Raw genomic sequence first — 14612 nt, 5'->3', positions numbered from 1 at the left:
AAGCGCTACCATAAAATACATGGGCAGATGTACAGAACTGAGATATTCAAATGGCGAGGCTGGCAAGAAAAGCTAGCAACTTCTAGGTACCTGCAGAACCCAGGTTGGCATTTGTCATCAGGATCAGAGGCATCCGTGGTGTGAGCATATAGGTGCAAAGGGTGCCGCCGCTGCTTCGCCTTCACCAGATCTTCAGTGGCCCCTTTGTTAAGCTCAACAAGGCTTTGATTAGTAGGCTGAGGGTGATGAAACCATATATTGCATAGGGGTACCCAAACCTGAATCAGTAATTAAAAAGTGATCTACAAGTGTGGTTACGGAAAAATCAACAAAAAGCGAATTGTCCTGACAGGTAACACATTGATTGCGTGACCTCTTGGTAAATGTGGCATCATCTGTGTGGAAGATCTGATTCATGAGATCTATACTGTTAGAAATGCTTCAAAGAAGCAAACAACTTCCTGTGGACCTTCAAATTATCTTCTCCACGAGGTAGAATGAAGACAAAGACCATCTATTTTGTAGAAGGTAGAGATGCTGGCAGCAGGGAACGCCAGATCAATAGGCTTTTTAGAAGGATAAACTAAGGTATCTACTATGGTTATTTTTGTAATCTGGTCAGTTAATAGACAGTGACTGCTTTCAAACTGGAAAAAAATAAAACTCGCTGATAATCACAGAAGTCAAAGTAATAATGAATAAAAGGCTTTGACAGAAAGGGGCATGAGGGAACATTTTGGAGCAACATTGTATATCTTGACCTGAGTAGTGGTACATACATAAGTAAAACTCATCAAGTTGTATATTTATTTTAAGATGAGTGTGCCATCTTCCTTTTAGTGTAATGTGTATTATGTCTGTACTGTGCTGGTAAGCTGGTTCTAGGGGAAACAAGGCAAGGGATGGGAAGGGATAGGAAGGGAAAGAAGAGAAGGGAGAAGGGAAAAGAAGGGAAAGGAAAGGGAAGGGATGGGAAGGAAAGGAAAAGGGGGGAAGGAGGGGAAAAAGGAAAGTAACAATAATTCCTGGTTTGTAGATTCTGTCAGTTTCCATTGTGTACATACTTACATATTCCAAATAGGGCCAACTTCGAGCTACCAACATGATATCACTGAATATAAACTTAGACAAGATATACAAAATCAGCTCTTACAAGCTGGTGTAGCACCAGCACATGTACCTTAACACAAAAGTAAAGTAATTAAATTAAACATATGAAGAAGTTGGGATTTTAACGCAAGCAGTCTGAATGCAGAGTCCACTCTTCTGATGATCCAGTCGTGATGAGAAGGAGGAGGAGGAGAAGGATACCTTCACACACAAGACTTCTGTGCTGTTCAGAGAATATTGGTAAAGATGCTACTGAGGCACAGGTAGGCTCCCACACTTTCCATTCCTGAACTCCACTCCTGGACCCTCCCACTAAGTGGTGCTTACTCTCAGCACACCCAAACAGAGCTGACAGATGACAACCGCCAGCACTCAGAATGGAGATTTCTCTTCTCACATACGGTACAGTGCCAAATATGCTGTCAAACTCAGGAAATAATACACTTTAAGATAATGAAGTGTGTTAGGCAATAATACCAAAGGCAATATTGAAGTGACAAATAAAAAATGTACAACAGCAAAATAAGGCAGATGCTCCCAGGCGCCTGGCTTGTTCATAGGAGAATATATATTAAAGCAGAAATAAACAGTATGTGTTTGACTGGACCTCTAAATTTTTACACATTTGCTGCGCAAGAAAATTCATGCTGAGAGTCACCGGTTGCATTTCCTAACCTTTGTTAGGACTCTATGGCCTCGGTGACACAGTGCCGCAACCATTTGAAATTAATTTCCTGGTTGCATTAGCTCAAAGAGATACTGTCCTTTAAAGGTTATCAATTAACGAAAATTCTAATTCAGTGTAAACATGGGGCCGTAAAAGGCTTGGATTCTGTACAAAATAGCCTGTTCCAGAGAGCAGTATGACATGTGCCCCAAGGCCTAGTATGACATACAAGAAAGTGAAAACAGAAGTAACAGGTCTTTTACAATAATCGAATGCCATAAAATAGTGTCACTAGGAAAAAAATTCTGATTCTAATAATATAGTTAAGGGGCAAGGCCCAAGCATCATGGACCTACCTGAGGTTCAATTCCCTTTGTGCCAATTCTTAGCTGCACAACCTTGAGCAAGTGTCTTAACTTATTTGGGACTCAGTTTCCTCATTTGTGAGATAGAGATTAGAATAGTAACTATCATATGCACACATATATATAATTTCACAAATATATACATGCATACATGTATATATGTATGTGTGTGTAGCAGACATTGTTAGAGCCCCGCCCATAATCCTCAGATCCTATCATTTCACTGTGCTCTTGTGAATTCCAACTGCCAGAATTTGTTTCTCTGGGCCAAGGTTTTTCTCCCCAAATCTTATATGGTCCTTCTGCTGTGTGTACACAGTAAACCAGAAGTTCCAGAGAATCAACACCCGTGGGGGTGAGCATTCAACAAATAAATGATGGGAACTGGGTATGAATTCTCCAGATCCCTCATTCAGGAGGGACAAGTCTGAGGCACCATGTTTTATATAATTTCCCAGGGTTTACCTATTCCAAAAGCCTATAATAGTGACTTGCTTAATAACTCATACACTGGCTGCATTTTCTTTGCTGTAATTAGTTCCCATTCCCATTTATGTGTTCCCTGCACTTCATAAATATGCTGCTTGCACACAAACACTTGTCTTGAGATGGATTTTGACTGTGTGTATATATGTGTGCTTGAACCCCCTGGCATCATGATCCTAGGCTCACAGTAATAAAGGAGCAATCTAAGTCAAAGGAACACATTTCAACTCATAATTTCTGTCGTAAAGAAAATAGAAATGTTAATCTTATAGTACACAATCAATTCACTTTTATATAATGGCATTTTTTGTTTTAAATTGTGTATGTGTGTGTGTGTGTGTGTGTGTGTGTGTGCGTGCTCGCGTTTATATTATAAAAGAATAAATGCTTCCACCAGAGTAAAATCTATAAATGACCAAATCTGTAAGCACCAGAAATGGATGCTGCTGTTTGCTTACCCAACATCAGCCCCACACTTTCTTTCTTCACAACGTCAAGCTCAATTTTTTTCAGGTACCCACCACTCCCTGATGTGACTCAGAGGATGGAGACCCACCCCAGACACAGGGTAGATCTTGATCAGTCTCTGCCAGTCAGCTCAGGCATTCTGCTGATATCAATCTAGGCGTCAGAACGCGACACAGTGGCACTGAGGAAAAGCATTATGTGCCATGCTCGGGAAAGAGTGCTTTTCCTTCTCCTCTTCTTGCTAGAAATAAATAAGGAAATAAGTACCCTCAAAGGTCACTGGAGGCCCTCTCATACCATGATGAAACCAGCATTAAGATGGTAGAGCAGTAAGGTGGGAAATTCTGTCTTTGAAGGTAGTGTTGAGCTGCTAGGTATACCTGAATCTCTCATCCAACTGGATTTCCAGTTATGTGAACTAAAATGTCCTTGTTTGAGACAACTCCTGTTACTAACACAGCACATTTTAAAAACATATTTTATAAATTTGAAAGGAACTCTTTCTAAATTTTAATCCTGTAGGACTATATAGAACTCCAAGTAATATATAATAATAGTCATAAAAATTGGCAGAGGACCTCAATAAATATTTTTCCACAGAAGACATACAGATGGCTAACAGGTACATGAAAAGCTGCTCAACATCACTAACTACTAGGAAAATGTAAATTAAAACCACAATGAGATATCACCTGTTAGAATGGTTATTATCAGAAAGACAAGAAATAACAGGATGTGGAGAAAAGGGAACACTTTGCACTGTTGGTGAGAATGTAAATTGATGTACCACGATGAAAAACATTACAGAGTTTCTTCAAAGAATTAAAAATAGAACTACCATTTGATTCAGCAATTTCACTTCTGGGTATTTAACTGAAGAAAACAAAAACACTTATTTGAAAGGATCTATGCACCCCCCATATACACTGAAGAATTGTTTACAACAGCGAAGATATGAAAACAACCTAAAAAGCAACCGAAGTGTCCACTAATGGATGACTGAATAAAAAAAATGTGATATGTATATATGTGTATATATAACAAATATTAGTCAGCCATAAAAAGAAGGAAATGTTGCTGTTGCTATTTGCAACAACACAGATGGACCTTCTGGGTATTATGCTAAATAAAATAAGTCAAAGAAAGACAAATGCTGTATGATCTCACTTACATGTGGAATCTTTTTTAAAAATGAATTTATAGATACAGAGAACAGATTGGTGGATACCTGTGGTAGCGGTCAAAAGGTACAAACCCAGTTATTAAATAAATAAATCACAAGGATGTAATGTACAGCATGGTGACTATAGTTAATAATACTGTATTGCATATGTAAAAGTTAATAAGAGAGTAGAACTTAAATATTCTTATCACTAGAAAAAAATTGAAACTATGTATAGTGACAAATGTCAACTAGATTTATTATGGTGATCATTTTGCTTTTTATACAAATATTAAATCATTATGTTGTACACCTGAAACTAATATGTCACATGTCTATTATATCTCAATAAAAAGGAAAAACACAATAACAGCACAGTCATAACTTAGAAAGAACTTGTTAAAATACAGCTTGTTGGGCCCCACCACATAGTTTCTGATTCACACTTAGAAAACCACAGCATTCCATGATAAAGCCAGTGTACACTGTAGGTAGAGGTCACTAATCCAGTGGTTTTCAAAGTATGGTCTCTGGAACTATTGAATCAGAAATTCTGTCTTCAGAGCCCACCAGTCTGGGTTTGAACAAATCCTCCATGTGATTCTAATGCAGAGTTCAGTTTGAGAACCACTGACCTATTCAAATCCTTCTTTTCTAAATGAGGAAAAGAGGGAAGGATAAAACAATTTGACCAAGATCACGTAATCCACTGGCTCTCCTGAAGCACACTATACCCACAGGCAACTGTGCCTGGGTTTTTCCCTCAGTTCTCTAAAATAGTTTATTTTCCTCTACTTAATTACTATTTTTTTCATTAGAAGTCACTTCTTGATATAATATGATGTACACACGTATCCATAATCTAAAGCAAACTATACCATTATATAAAAGTAAATGGATTGTGTGCTGTCTTTTCCCAATTTCTGCTTGGAAACCTCCAAGCATATTTGGTGATTGTCATATTCCAAATAGATAGCTGGTAGGAAGCAGGCCCTGCCTATCAAAATGGGTGTCAGCTCTAAATAATTGGCATGGCCATGTATGTTCTTCCTGGCTGCCTATAAACCCTGCCTGCTTCTAATCTGCTGGTAGTGACAAAACCAGGTCACCGGGTTTCTTAGAACTATCTAAAAAGTGAGGCACCCAGGGAGCAGTTGAGTGGTCTTCTTGGAAGAGCACCCTGACTTTGAAAGCCCACTTTGGACAGTCCACAAGCCTCTTGTGCCTCTTCCCAGTTTTTGCTTCTTTCCCAGAGGTTAAATTGAAAGATGTGTGATCTAGAGAAGTGAGGTGCTATTGTAGTTATATTTAAATAAAGGTGTTGATGATATTTTGGAATTTCAAGCCCTTTCTAAAAATAACATTAAATCTCTACTCTGTAAAAGGCAACTATGGAGATGGTAGGCAAATTCTGGCTTGTCTTATTCTGATTGCTCTCCAATCTTTGATGTATCTCCTTTGTCTCATCTTTTGATGTAAAGGGACTAACATGAAGGTAATATTTCATTTTAAACTTCTCTTTTCTCAATTGTCTAGGAACAGAAGTATGCTAGGTAGGTTTACAGACGTAGGAAAATAATTGCTTTAGCTTGCTACATATCTTCCTGCCTCAACTGATGAACTATGTTATATTTGTTTTTGTTTCAAAATAAAAATAGGCTTATTTTTGGATTATAAAAGTAATACATAGATAAGGATAATCTTCAAACATTTATCAGTCAACGCATCATGGGGAACAAGCTATCAGCAGACATCAGCTAAAACCAAAGCAGGCTCTGGAAGGTCCCCATGGAATGGGGTTACTTAACTTAGTAAATCACAGGAGACATAGGAAGTTGGGAGGAAGGGTCTAGGTGGCCAGGGCAGCAGAGAGAGGGTCACACTTATTGAGAGGGCTCCACAGATGAACTGTTTTCAAATGAGATGGAAGTATTTCCATATTTTAACCACTGGTGTAGCTTTAAGAAAACACACTAGCAGATGATCATCCTGATGTATAAACGCTGTTAACATTTAAAGAGAGAAAAATAAAAGAAATTTGAAATCATGCTTAATTCCACCACACTAGGATAGCCACATTAAAATGATATGTATTCAATACCGAATGTAAATATACAATGATTTTAAACCAAACAAGGTTATTCTCCAAATACTTCTCTTTTGTAACCTGCTTTTTTTTATTAATATAGCAAAATCCCTCAGTATCAGTAAGTATAGTTTTATGTTGCCAGTGTAATGGCACATAATTTTAATTTTTGCTTATATAATTTACTTATCCAATATGGGACTGAACATTTACATTACTTATAAAATTTTATATGTAATTATCATAAATAAAAATATAATGTACATACTCTCATCTATCTCTCTATATTATTTTATTATTTCCTTAGGAAAAATATCTAAAAGTAGAATGGCTAGATCGAAAGTGCGTACATTATAAATTATTTTTTATATTTAAATTTATTTTATAAACATCCAAAACTCCTTTCAGAAGATTATGAATATATACATTTCTAGCCCCTTGAGTAAACTTTAATAAGTATTTATCTTAATATATTTATTTACTTTTAATTGTAAATTTTTATCCCACCTTATTACAAAAGTTTTAAGCTATATAGAAGATAAAAAATATAAATAATAAAATGATCAAATGAAAACGAAGTGTAAGAAAAAAGAGGACAGGTGTGATATTAACACATACATATGATGAGGTTCTTTATAGCTAAGCATTTTTACTATAAAAGAGGCCATATTCAAGCTTTATAAATATCCAGATAAATACTTGATAAGCAAAGTGATGACATAAATGAATCATGTCCAATTCCTTTTGAAAGTTGGTGTTGTAGGCATAATGAGTGAGTTAATGACAGTAATGAAAAGTAATGGCACTAATCCATGTCATAGACATGAATAATTAGATAATAGCTCTATTAGTACAATGGGAATAATTTTCACTCAGATGGGCATAAAACTATAAAGTCCAATGAAGTTTTCAACACAAAAAGAATTACTATTCTAATATGTATTACAATCTCCTATTCCTTTGCTTTTCCTGTCAGAAAATTTTAATCAATATATGTCCTCTTATAGTCAAAATATTCAATTATGCATTTTATTACTGTATATATACATATACACATCTAAAATTAGCTAGTATAGCCCCATTTTATTACATAACTACATTTCTAAAAAAATTAAGTGGACTCTTAGATAATGCCTGGACACAAGGAGGTGGTAACCTCCAGAACTAATCATTAACAATAGTGAAAAAAAATCTAACAAAACCAACAACTATTCAGTGCCTCTGGAGGTGTCTCTCCAATATAGTAGCTGCTAGTCACATATGGATAGTTAAATTTAAATGTAAATTAATTAAAATTAGATAAAATTTAAAAATCAGTTCCTCAGACGAGCCATGTTTCAAGTGCTATTAGCCATATGTGGCTGGTGGCGACCACATTGGACAATGCAAATATAGAACATCTCTATTATCAAAAACAGCTCTATTGGATAGTATGACTTGTAGAATATAAGCTTTCTTTAAAGAATAAAAAGTTAGAACATTTAAAATTGTATATGTAAGCTGATTGACTAGAGGTCAAAAAGTATTTTGCAATAAAATCACGAATACGAATGATTTCTAGTTGAGTCCATAAGTCTTTTAGTCTTCAGTGTAACTGAAATCCTGCAAATCGACAATACAACATGATTGTAAATAATTCTTGTAATTAAACAAAACAGGAAAACAATAACATTGCCTGAGAAATAGTGCTTTATTTCTTATGAATGCTGTAGTTAAGGAATAATACATTTAATTAGAGAAGGTGGTATCCATCTGAAGGGAGAATTCTGTGACAATTCGTTAAACATATTTTTAATATTTTCATCAACAATAGAGGTAGCTAACAAATCATTCTATATTATAATTTGTTTTTAAATCACAACATACAGCTTTTTATTTCCTTTGACATAAGGATATTATTGCCACTAAACTTACATTTATCCGTTTAGTATTTATATTTTGCTTTCATAAATAAAATTTTAAAAGAGGGAAAAAGAGAGGAAGTAGATAACATTTTATCAATTGAATAAGCAAAAGTAGAAAAAGAGAAGGTTAAAGTGGTTTGCAGCTAGTATGTTTGTACTACATACTTTACATACACTACCTCATCAAAAGGGCCTTTGGGGACAAGAAAATAAAAAGAGTTAAAGAACAAACTTAACTGTACACAGAAAATGACAGAAGAAAAAAATTAAAGGATGAGATTATGGATAGATACAATTACATTGAGACCAAAAAAAAGTGACAGACCAGATAGACATGATATAGAACTTTGCTACTGAAAGTGTGGTTCATGGTCCAGCAGCATTAGCATCACCTGAGAGCTCGCTGACAATGCAAATTCTCATGCCCCACCCTAGACTTACTGCATCACTATTTGTGTTTTAGCAAGATCTGTAATGATTTATACTCACATTAAAGTTTGACAAGTAGACAATACATAGCAATCCTCTGAAGTAAGCCAATCTAATTGCTCCCCTAGATGGTGTTAGACATTGTCAGCTAATGGCCCATTAACCATTGCCAAACCTTTTTTCTCTTATCTGCCTTTCATTGATGAAACGAAAAAAAAAAAAGCCAGATTTCTTGCCTTCTTTGAAGCTAAGAGAAGCAATGACCACCAGGGGGATGTGAGACATGATGAAATATTTTGGGCAGCATCTGGTAAAGATTTTCCTATATAATAAAGTAGATAGTAAAGTGAGATCTTTTTGCTACATGCTAACTTCCTTCGTGCTAACATGCCTATTGTGAAGATATGATGCTCAGAACTGGGATAGCCATTTCATGACTAACAACAACAACAAAAAACCATCAGCAACATACTAAGAGCAGTTAAAGGGAGTTAGAAAGAGCCTGGGTCCTTGATGACATTGCTGAGCCACTGCACCAATCACACTGCCCACCTTTGGACTTCCTGTGTTTTATGAGATCATTAGATGCTCTTTTATCTAAGTCACTGTTCTATTACTTGCACCTGAAAGCATTCCTAATGCCCTTTAGGGACAGTAGTGTTTGAGGAAGAAAGAGAAAGGGAGGAGACTGTTCCATGTACAGAAAGTTTATACATAGGGTATTCAAAGCTCTGGAAGGACTCAAATTTTTAGTCATATTATAGATTTGATTACACCAGCTATTTCCAATCTCAAAAGATTTTGAGTGTGTGTGTGTGTCTTTTTTCCCAAAAAGAAATAAACTTGACAGTGACTAAGTCTAAATTCACTTTTTCTTTTATAGGTACAGAATGCAAATCACACTTGAGTTTTAATCTTGTATTTAAAAACTGCTTACCTAAGTTAATGATTAAAAATGACAAGATTTGATACTTTTTTGGTAACCTGGTTCCTTTCAAATCCTATTTATTTCAGATTTGTGTTATTGCTACACATTCACTGTACCTCCTGAAACCTGCTAAAATATAGAATTTCAGTCCACAGAGAGTTGATATCAAAGTGATGTAAGAAGTAAACAGGTTTTATTTTTCCCAAAACTCCTCATGATTAATAAATTTAATCTAAGTATATTTCCTTTCCTCTCATTTTCTTTTCCTTCCTCTGAATCAACAAAGTCTCATTTGAAAAAAAGAATGGAAATTTTGGCATCTATTTCTTTTCAGAATTGAAATTTTCCATGACACTTCAATCATATCTTACCGATATAAGATAGAGCTGCTACTGATGCTGTTGCAACAAAAAGAAAGTGCAATAAAAGGCATGATTTACCAGAATTTGCAAGGCTTAAGGTTGAAATCTTCTAGTTATTGAGTATAATAAAAGAATACATTTCAAGACTTGTGGATGAAAATCTTTTATGAATCTATAAATGTATTTTCTTCTTCACCATTAAAATACTAATATAATAAACCTTTAGATCATTGTGAACTTTCCTGGGCATCATACTGATCAATGATGTTCATGCTATAGAAAGGTTAAACTAAACGGTGGATTGTTTGAACTTACTGTTTATGTACACTAGCTAAGATGTGCCTTGGAGAGATATGTGGGTATTGTTTCTGGATTTAAAAAAATATATTTCTTCTGCTTTAGACATTTTTTTTCTTTTGTAGGGGCCTTGTTTATTTGTCAATAATCTTTTCTCTCAAAAGATTATGATTATGTCCACCAAATAGTTTAAATTTTTCAAAGTTTTCTTTCTGAATATTTTTTATAATACACTCGAAATTAATATATGCAGAGCAAAATAATTCTCAAATTCTAATGTACCTATGAATCACCTGTATATCTTGTCAAAATGCATATTCTAATTCAGTTGATTTAGGGTTAGGCCTAAGATTCTGCATTTCTCACAAGCTTCCAGGTGATGCTGGTGCTGCTGGTCCACATATCATTCTTTGAGTAGCAGGGCCTAGTTAATAGCTCACAAAGTGCTTTAACTTAGATAATCTCACATAGTTCTCAACCTATCCTGACCATATCAATGACTAACTAAAAGTAAATCTTTGAGAGCTTCAGAAATAAGTAATAAAGTTAATGCTCTAACCTATATAATGTAATGCAAATCGAATTCTTTTTCTACTTTAAAAGAGAGTTTTCCCCTGTACCTCTCCCAAGTGAGACACTCAGTCCTTTGGAGCAAATCAGAACAAATTCTATAGTCCATCGGTTTATTCAGACTAAATATTATCCACTCAATGAAAGAGCTCTATACAGCAACTAATTTTAAACAATACAATAAAAGGATCATTTTGGCTTTACTTACATATCAGAATACATTGTAATTTGGACTTTAATTAGACATGAGAATGTTATACAGAGAGAAATGTCCACTTAAATATATTGCGTGCCATTAGTGTGCCACTTTTATATAAAGCAGAGTTAATTAATCTTCAGATGGGGGAAGGAATCGTGGTAAACAGACTGTTTTTAATTCAGAAGATGCATCTCATGGTCTAGGGAAAAATAGCATTAGAGTTTCATTCTATTCCCTCTTTTGTCTTCTCTACCTTCTCTTCTTGTCTCCCCATTCCTTTCATCTCTGTCACTGCATACACATTTATAAAACCCTTTAGTATCTGATTTCATTTTTATGATTCAACTAACTGAAAAAGCTAAAATCCCATTGAGAGTCTGAGAGCAGCAGAAAATCTGATTATTTGGAGTGCTGGTGGCTCGCTCATAGCATCCATATTTAAGGTAACATCCTGCAACTATCATCCAGAATGAGCATATGGCAGACCTCTGTATGCAACCATTATTATTCAGTCATTGTTCATTATGTTTGAATTAACAATGACAGCATACATCATGCTTATTAGATGATGTTTCTATTTAATTCCCTATTATCTATTAAAATCTCAGCTCTTGCAGAAAGGAAGAAAGAATACAAAAAAAAAAAAAAAAGACATGCACAGATACTTGAGGACCACCCACATATTACTTTTCTCATCTATTCCAAAATATAGTTCTAAAGAGCTTACTTTGAAAAGTAACACCACCAAATTAGTATTGTAGCATCATACTTCTGGTTCTGACTAGAATGCTGGGAGAAGAAAATAGAATGTTGCATTTTTATCTATCTGTGAGCCAAATTACATTCATTCCTGGGGAGGAAAAGAATAGGAGTGGTACTGAATTACAGAGGTACCTAGTAAAAAGATGGCTTTAATATACTCAGGGATGGCATTAATATATAAGCTACACACACATTATCATTACCTGATTCTACACAGCTGCCTTTGTTTTAAGGGCTCTAGCATCAAGAAGACTAGAAATGAGGGCCAACGTAGACCTACATAAAGCCTGTTACCTCTATCCCACACACTTCAATATGATGTAGGAGGGTTATGAAAAAATTAACAGCAAGGTATCCATCCAGCAGTTCTCTGAGCTAAAATAAGGTCTCAATCTTGTTGGTTAATTCAAGCGAGACCTCTAAGGGACTTTCTAATGGGGTTTTCTGAAAACTTCAGCTTTCTTACCATCTTTTAATGTCTCATCCCAAATGACTACCATGTGGTTAGGATATAGCCAGCGGTGGGATTACCAAAGCAGGCTCCAGTGTCCCTCTTTTATTGATTGATTGACTGATTGATTGATTGATTGATTGATTTAATTTTGCTCTAGAAGTTTTTTTCTAAAGTTTAAAATCACCCAATGCTACAAGAACAGCTGTAACCACTACTGGGAATTTCATTCCCATTTGGAGACTTTTCCCCCTCCTCTACTTTGATTTGATTAGAGAAAAAACATTTTTGCAGATCTAATACTTGTGTGCACCATGTCAAAACATGAGAATCAAGAACTCTACTCTTTGAGGCTTTCAAAGGTTCTATTTGAAACCATAACAAAGTAAGATTAAGACATTCATTTTTGTGGGGGGGGGGGTTGTGATTACTGAAGTTTATGTGGAACTGGTCACTTCTTTATGAAGACAGGCTAAGTAATACAATAATTCACAACAGGAACTGGGGTATCACATGGAGAGATGCCCCAAACTTAATAGTAGCACAATGAGCTCATTCCATTTCGGTTTCATTAACTCTAAGTGAGTTCTGTTTTCTGGGCTGATTATTCTCTATTGAAAACAGAATTACAAAAGTTTTCCTCAGCAGAAAAACTGAGGTAAAGATTTAATAGTAGCCTAAAGACTAAAGATTCATTTACTGGGTACATTTTGTTTAAATTAAAGTAGTATATAACCAATTCAATGTTCAGGTTCACTTGTATATAAATGACTACCCCTTCTAATAATGATAATGATAATGATAACACTCTGAATATGTTAAAATATTTTATACTTTTCAAAATCTTTCCATATGGATTGAATCACTCCTAATCCAATTAACATCCATAAAATTTACATTCTGATTTAAGGGTGAATGCTCCCCAAAAATATGTTGAAATCTTAACCTCCAGTATCTATAAATATGATCTTATTAGGAAACAGGATCTTTAAAGAGGGAATCAAGTTAAAATGAAGTTAGTAAGACAGGCCCTAATTTGACAATATCCCTATTAAAAAGGGAAATTGAGACACAGAGGGGAAATGACATGAAGAGACAGAGTGAAAAGACAATCACCAACAAGCCAATGATACCTGAGGCTACTGGAAGCTAGGTTTCTTCTGCTTTCCCAAGGCCAATCATTCCAACATTTTTTTTTTTTTTTTGAGGCTTCACTTGCAGTGTTTGACATGAAATTTGATTGGTTGGTTTCCTAGATGGATGAGCTATGGTTACAAAAATGCTAAATTTCTAAATTTACATAATGAGTGTTCAAGTAATATGATTGTATGCCCTGGGAAAATAATTTCAAAAGGAAGTTTCTTCTTTCTAACCGGGGGCTTGTAATTTCATTGCATAAATGTACTCATTTGGTCAACATATAGTCATTAAGTACTTATTATGTACTTGGTACAGTATGAGATAGGATCATTCACAAAACACACAATTAAACTGAGATATCATTCTAACTAGACCTGGCAAAAAAATTACAACCAATATCTTAATACTCAGTCTGGTTAGAGCCAAGAAAAGAAAGAGTCCCTACCCACACACTTGAAAGCTTGGTCTAAGTTTAATGTAAGAATCTGGCATATTTTCCATCAAAATGAAGATGTTTTTGTTGAGTTTAACAAATAATAAGACCAACTAAGCTATAATTTTGCAATTAATTGGTAATTGAATAAAATGATAGTATTAATCATTACCATGACCACTATGCTAAGAACTTTCAAACACTTCCTCCTTTGATCTTTACAACTCCCCTATTAGCTAGGTACTACAATGACCCCATTTTATAGAAAGGAAACTCATGCATAGAGAGGCAAGTAACTTATTTAAGAGGTCACAGAAATAATAAATGTGAAATCGGATTCCAAAATCACTTATGTCTCTTCACAGAACTGACAACAGAAACAGAGAACACTTGCATTCTAAACATCATATCCACTAAATAAGCTAAACTTTGCGTAAAAATTCAACTTCTCATTTCTTGGAAAAATATTCTCTGATTCATACTTATGCATCTCCTTTATCCCCCTCCCCCCCCTTTTTTTTTTTTTTTTTCAAATTCTAAGTCCAAGAGAGTAACAGTATTCCAAGGGAAAAAAAAAAAAAAAACTAAAGAGAACAGGGTTTGCAGACCTTTCAGAATGTAAATTTCATCTTTTGAATAAGTCACTGCAGAAAACAAATTAGTATTTCAATAAGAGGAAAAAATATGTATATATGATCACTGGAGTAAAGAAAATAACAGATGGCAAATTGAATCTTTAAAAATCCAATGCTGGTGAATAAGACACATGAGACTGGAAAATAGTCTTTTTCTC

At 34.8% G+C, this 14612-nt stretch overlaps 1 pseudogene; it reads left to right on the top strand.

Moving 5' to 3' along the window:
* The window catches only part of LOC105288670, a 1991-nt pseudogene extending 1344 nt beyond the window's left edge, over nt 1-647 (top strand).
* Nucleotides 648-14612: the final 13965 nt, after the last annotated feature.

The sequence above is a fragment of the Pteropus vampyrus genome, unplaced genomic scaffold (assembly GCF_000151845.1).
Source record: "Pteropus vampyrus isolate Shadow unplaced genomic scaffold, Pvam_2.0 Scaffold1, whole genome shotgun sequence".
NCBI classification, from domain to species: Eukaryota; Metazoa; Chordata; class Mammalia; order Chiroptera; family Pteropodidae; genus Pteropus; species Pteropus vampyrus.
This window is presented reverse-complemented; position numbering and strand designations above follow the sequence as displayed.